The 7,488-nt window shown below is 34.5% G+C and overlaps 1 protein-coding gene across 1 annotated transcript in view; it reads right to left on the bottom strand.

The window, feature by feature from the left end:
• Positions 1–6,221, bottom strand: part of LOC106460997 (dopamine receptor 1-like) — a 52,929-nt gene extending 46,708 nt beyond the window's left edge. Inside the window, exon 1 of the mRNA XM_013920765.2 lies at positions 6,116–6,221. The gene's annotated coding sequence lies outside the window, so the exon portion shown is untranslated. The remainder of the gene's footprint in view (positions 1–6,115) is intronic.
• Between the last annotated feature and the right edge of the window lie 1,267 nt (positions 6,222–7,488).

The following is a 7,488-nucleotide window of genomic DNA, read 5'->3' as shown; positions in this document are numbered from 1 at the left end:
CAGATTGCGAGTCGAGCGGCCTAACCACTTGGCCATGCCGGGGCCCTAACCACCTGGCCATGCCGGCCCATTTGCTTTCTTAATGTAGTTGTTATTTATCCTTTTCTTCTTCTTGTGAGTCAGTGAGAAAAACTGAGATACTATTTTTCACAAACTATAATAATATATAATGATTTGTACTAGTGGTGTTAAAGTGAGACTGAGTTATAGTTTATATCATAAAAATTATGAACATGTACAAATACGCAGTGAATACACATCTTAAATAACCAGAATTGTGGGATTTAGATTTACCGTAGATCTCTTGTACGAATATTTTGACGAGGGCCAAGACTCTCCATTATAACAAATGTGAAGTACTGAAACTTAGTATTTGGTATTTTCAACCTGAATCATTATTCTATGGTTAAATGACCAGGTCAGAAGCTAAAGGAGAACAACCAATGAATAGCACCCACCACCTGTACACGGCTACTCTTAATGGAACAGCATAATTGAACATTTTTACTTCATGACACATGCATATATTTCAACTATGTTGAACATTTTTACTTCATGACACGTGCATATTTCAACTATGTTGAACATTTTTACTTCATGACACATGCATATATTCAACTATGTTGAACATTTTTACTTCATGACACGTGCGTAAAAAATGTTCAACATAGTTGAATATATGCACGTGTCATGAAGTAAAAATGTTCAACATAGTTGAAAATATGCACGTGTCATGAAGTAAAAATGCTCAACATAGTTGAAAATATGCATGTCATGAAGTAAAAATGTTCAACATAGTTGAAATATATGCATGTGTCATGAAGTAAAAATGTTCAACATAGTTGAATATATGCACGTGTCATGAAGTAAAAATGTTCAACATAGTTGAATATATATATAAATACATACAACAGACAGTACTATTATATTTATATATATCCAGTCAACTTAAAAATGACAGGTAGCAAAGTTGCACCAACTGCATAAGAACATCAATGACAAAATAGAACATTTTTTGTCAACATATTCTATTTGTAACGTTCAAGTCTTAACAACTTAGTTCTTAACATAACGACAACATTGTCTACTCTATATCGAGCAGCTTCATCAAGCAGAATGTTCCTGAGTAAACTTGATTAACATGCATTAATGCCACTAGTAAAGTTATCTCATGAAATTTATCATCATTGCATTTTGCACTATTGAAATAACGAGTAACACAGTTAGGATAACGGATTTATGACTTGAATTACTTTAATAATAATGTAAGTAAATTGGAGATAAACGATAAGAAGACTTTAAATCTTTAGTGTTCTCGAATAATGGTGTTTTATACACGAGGAACAAACAGCTCAACGTTTTACATTTTGACAAATACAGGTTGTTCAAATGTGGTTAAAATATCACTGTAAAAGCAATAAACTTATTTTACTAATCATATACAATGTTCTATCTGTGTGTTTATACATATTTATATAAATGATTTTTTAAAAGGCGTATGTGTTAATGTAATTGTTTGAAGACTATATGAACAAGCCGTCCCTAAGTAGACTATAAGGAAAAGAGCAACTCTACACCACCCTTCTCCAACTCTTGAGCTATTCTTATGAAACCAAATAATGGACTTGATCGTTACTCTTATAATGCATTCACGAGTTTTTTATTTTTTAGGTGGTAGCTGAAAGCGAACCTCCGTACATCAGATCTACAATCCGGCCCTTTGATCGATGCTTGAAATTATTATTGGTCAAAAATATAAAATTTTGTCAGTCTAAAGTAATGTGTGACGTCAGTTGAATATATGCATGTGTCATGAAACAGTACTATTATATGTATATAGATACATACAACACACAGTACTATTATATTTATGTAGATACATACAACAGACAGTACTATTATATTTATATAGATATATACAATAGACAGTGCTATTATATTTATATAGATCAATAAACCTCCATATCAAATTTTGGTGAAGATCCATCCACACCCTGCGAAGTAGTTATATATGGACATACAACAGACAGTACTATTATATTTATATAGATACATACAACAGACAGTACTATTATATTTATATAGATACATACAACAGACACTACTACTATTATATTTATATAGATACATACAACAAACAGTACTATTATATTTATATAGATACATACAACAGTCCATACAGAGATACATGCAAAGTTGAGGTTTCACATTTTGTGTTTTGCAGTTTTTATGGATGTTTTTGCGTGTTTTTTTTACAATTACATATAAGGGAAGCAACTTTTCATGTCCTAAGATAACCTTTCATTAATTATAAATTTACATAACTTCCGTCCAGCTAGTAATGAATAAAGTTTATTTGTTTTTACGTTCAAAGCTGCACAATGTGCTATCTGTGCTGTGCCCTCCGGGAGTATCGGAACCTGATTCTTAGCGTTTTAAGACCTCAGACTTGTTGCTGAGCCATGGGGCGAGGGGCAAACAAAATTAAGAGAACGTGAACTCGGGACTAAAATTTTATTCCGATAGATAGTGGTTTCTTAACACTAAATTCACTCACCAAACAAAAAATACTCGATTTTTTTTTTTGTTGTTGTTGTTGTTGTTTTTTAATTTTGGGATTAATGTAGTAAATTTAGAAAATCGGGTGTTGTTGGCTAAAGAACAGCTTTAATATTGCGAAAGCGCTACCTATTGGAAGAAAATGTTAATACTGAGCTCATGCCTACTTAAATTTTTATATTGCTCAGCACGATTATAGCTCAGATCTATCTGGCTATCTTTAAACATAAATTTTAGAGACTAAGAAAGAGCCCGGGTTAAGCTGCCAAATTTCTTTTCGTCACTACATCCATCAGGTCTAGTCTATTACTTCATTTGTTTGGGCGAGGGAAACATAATTACTAGTTGAACTTACGTTTATTTTTCTTCTTCTAGCCCTTATGGGACTTCAACTTGTCATAGGCTCCCAAAGAGTCACTCTCGTTACTTGTAACGTGACAGTCTCCTGTCTGTTTTTGTCGTGACAAATCTGACGTGACATTAACCCTGAGGACAGAACTATCTGTCATCCTGTTCAGACTGCTAAGCCTCGATGGACAGTGCTTTGTGCCTGTAGAACTTGAAACAAATTTCTATTAAATGCGTTGGTACACGTGTTAACTCGATAAATGGTCTCAAATAGCGCCTCCTGGCGTAGCTTACAGCTCTTCTTCATCCAACCGTCTGTCTGTCGGTACATGAAAAAAAGATTTACGTAACGCTATTGGCCAATGTGAAGTTCATAACAACTCTCTCCAGCACACACAATTAGTGAAGTCTTCTATGAAATAGTAAAAAACGTACCTCTAAAATAAAATCACGTTACTAAACGTAATAAGGAAATTAAAACGCCTACAGTAACTCGCAATTTTCTGGAGTAAAATCAGTGGGAGGAGGGAGATATTGATAAAGAAGATGTACAGTAAATGAGTCGAGTGTAGGACATATATGTATCTATACAGTAATGGAGATAATTGTGAAAACACACACACACACAACGAGTAAATGGGCAACTAATTGGTGAATTTATTGATTGGTGAGGGCTGGAGTTGAATGTTTTAGTGTTCAGTTTAAATTAGAGCGGTCTAATTGGACCAAAATTTCCTTCTTCTTCGTTAATATTATGTTAATACAAAGTATTATCACAGAAAGCACAAAAGAAAAGCGAATACGTTGTACAATACATTACTATCTTGAGACCCCTTGCTGTACACAGATCATTATATTTTGTTCTCAGTTTGTCGGTCTAAGGTTGAGAAATATTGTTACAAGTGTCCTGTGATACTTCCCGCCATTTCTCCAGGCCAACTGGTCGCCTTTTGACTTTCTCAGTTTTCACATCAGCCTATTTAGCAATCAAGAATATTCATATCGGAATATTTACGAGATGTGGCTGTAATCCGGTGCCATTCATTGTCACATAATGAGGAAGGAAGGGATATTTCTATTTACCTATTTTACTCCATTTCCTCATCGCTTCCGTATTTTTTTCTTCCGATATTGTATATAGCAAGCAGTTATACATTATAATACTCGATAGCTGAATACAAGACATCTTTGTTAAACTACAGTGAAATACTCGATAGCTGAATACAAAACATCTTTGTTAAACTACAGTGAAATACTCGATAGCTGAATACAAAACATCTTTGTTAAACTACAGTGAAATACTCGATAGCTGAATACAAAACATCTTTGTTAAACTACAGTGAAATACTCGATAGCTGAATACAAAACATCTTTGTTAAACTACAGTGAAATACACAAACAGCTGAATACAAAACATCGTTGTTAAACTACAGTGAAATACTCGATAGCTGAATACAAGACATCTTTGTTAAACTACAGTGTAATACTCGATAGCTGAATACAAAACATCTTTGTTAAACTACAGTGAAATACTCAATAGCTGAATACAAAACATCTTTGTTAAACTACAGTGAAATACTCAATAGCTGAATACAAAACATCTTTGTTAAACTACAGTGAAATACTCAATAGCTGAATACAAAACATCTTTGTTAAACTACAGTGAAATACTCGATAGCTGAATACAAAACATCTTGTTTTAAATTCAGTGATCCAAAAAATAGTACTAGAAGCAATCTTTTGTATTCTAAACTCTTACATTAAAATAATAAATAGTGTATTTGGTAATCATGTTAACAAAATGGCTTCTGGGATTCCATTAGACCAACGGAAGTACATTACAGTATTTCTTAACGTCATTTCCGGATACCCTGTAACGATGTACATCATATAGAAAGCATCTGTGCTAGCAGTCCCTAATTTTGAATTGATAGGCTAGAGAGAGATTTATTTTTATTTTTTAACTTTAATAACTTTTAACCGTAAATGTTGCAGAATTCACCTCAACGTTATAAGGTATCAGTCGTACAAACTGAAATGGACAAGATATTCGCGGTCAAAGATGGACCAGTTCGAAGTTTCAGTGACCAACAAGGTATCAGATTAGGTTCCTCAAACTGTTCGCCAAATTAAGGTTGGCTCCCACCTACCGCTGTCTTGACGGTAGGCTAGAAGATTTCTAATGCTAACATTCAGAGTTTAATACCTGCGATGGACACAGCATAGATAGCCCTTAACAGCAAACATATTTAGGGTCAAATGTTGTTAGGACCGAGTAAGGCTCAGTGGTTAGCGTGCTACATTGGGGATCCGAGGTTCTAAGGTTTGCGTTCCGTTACTTTGGGGGCCATGGGTGCGTTATAAGAGTGAAGGTCAAATCCTACTATTCCATTAGAGTAGCTCGCTAGTCTATCACTTCAAAATTACGGACCGCTAGAGCAGATACCTCTTGAATAGCTTTGCGCGAAATATTCAAGAAACAAACAAACTGGAAATTTATCATCCTCTTTCAAATAAAGGTAACTAAAAGTTAAATAACGATTTATGATACATAGGGGATGGGTAAGAAATACGCTTCTTAGGCCTAATATCATGTTTGGGGTTTAAAAAGGTCACAGAAGATAACGTTCTTGTGCGAAGATCCAACCATGAATCTAGACTATTTACTAAAAAAAAAAAAGTTGACGACCACTTCATTTTACGGAATTTGTTTCGTAATCAATATTTCACACTTGTCCAGTTTAAAGAGTCAGGCGCGAGCTCTCAGTAATTACATTGTGTTTGTTAGCCTATGTAATGACGAATTCACGTTGGAATCTCAAATATTTCAAGTTACCGTTATTTAATAAGCTTTTCTGTAGTTCTCCGTTCCACTATCAATTACTTGTGTGTTAATCACGGAAACCTTAATTACACAGAAATAATGAAACGTCAGGCATCACCGAATATAATAATGACCTGTCGTCACCAGCAGGCAGAAAAGCTAGCCTACTAATCCATAGTTTGACTATCATGAAACACAACTTAATATATCTTTAGTTTTTACCGTATATCATAGTATCTATCATATTGTGTCCGAGAGGCGTACTCGAAAAGGATGATACGTGAATTCATAATCCGTTTTCACATTTATTGTCACGAGAAATTACGACACATAAAATGGAACAAACGTAAACGAAGATTTACGGAAACATATATACGTACTCACCCATAGAAATCTGTTAAGGTCCGGAGGTCTCGCTAAAACTCTACAAGAATAGCGGTTCTGCTCCGACGACAAACTTACGTACTGAGCCTCCGACGCACTGGCTTACAAACACGAGCCGCTAAACGACCCCCCTGTGAGTACCGTCCTGTCCTCTGTGCTCGCTAGGGGTCGCTCCATTCGCAATGTTTATTGACTTATAGGTGTTGAAAGCATTCATTCTTTTTATTTTCTCGACTTCACACATTCGTCTGTTCTAAGATGTCAACTTAAAAAAGACCTGATGCCAGTAAGAACTTGTTGGACTCACTGTCTTGCAGGTGCCGCTTAGTCGTGTAAAAAAACACAATTATCTGTCATTTTTTTATTTATTTTACAAGTACAAAACAAATCCTATACTGCCGAGAAAGAAAAATATACATAATAGTTCAACCACAGCTCAGTAAATTGGGTATTGTCTTTTAAGCTTTTATTTTCCCTGAATATATTTTTGTAAGCCTTATTTTCAGCATTTTAATTTAGTTGTTTGCTAGAGGGTGTATAACGTCACTGGAAAATTTGTTTAGTGAGTTACTATATAAATATGAGTAAAGAAGCAGTGAGAATTCAGTGAAGTATTTAGATAGTGATTCAATTCATTGCAGTGAGAGTTATCTTCTCTATTAGGTTAATCGATCGATTAGCAAAGAAATTCTGTAACTAGGGTTATTTGTAAGTTAGGCGTACCATTAGATTCGGAATTTCCGTTCAGACATTGTTTCTAACCTTAGGCCTACAGCTTGTGTCAAAGTGAACATACCTTGTAGCAATTTATTCGTTATCGTTTCGTGGGTTGAGCATGACATTATTTTTACCAAATAATCTAAACTAACTCAGCAGTTCTAATACGCTTACTTTCCATAGCAGTGACAAGTTGTGAATTTGTGACTGTGGGTGAAAATAAATTCAATATTCTGAGCAGTCCCAATTTACTCCTTAAATATAATGATATTGATAACATTGTTTACTTTCTACCATATATCATAGAAAAATAAAAACCCTTTTACGTCAAATTTAATAACAAATCAACTGAACATAGTAATAATTTTTCCACGGGGGCATGTCCCCCACACTTTTTAAGGAATAAAATACATTTCTTTAGTAAGAATTCCCTCTTGCATACACGATCTACAGAAAGTGCTCCCTCACTTTTAAAACCAAAGCTACGTCATTGAAACTGGACATAACGATAATTTTACGGGGGCATGTCCCCACTTTTTAAGGAATAAAATACATTTCTTTAGTAAGAATTCCCTCGTGCATACACGAGCTACAGAAAGTGCTCCCCCCACTTTTGAAACCAGAGCTACGCCACTGAAACTGGACATAACGATAAT

The sequence above is a fragment of the Limulus polyphemus genome, unplaced genomic scaffold, assembly GCF_000517525.1.
Source record: "Limulus polyphemus unplaced genomic scaffold, Limulus_polyphemus-2.1.2 Scaffold876, whole genome shotgun sequence".
Classification (NCBI taxonomy): Eukaryota; Metazoa; Arthropoda; class Merostomata; order Xiphosura; family Limulidae; genus Limulus; species Limulus polyphemus.
Note: the sequence above shows the minus strand (reverse complement) of the source record. Positions and strands in the feature narration are given on the sequence as shown.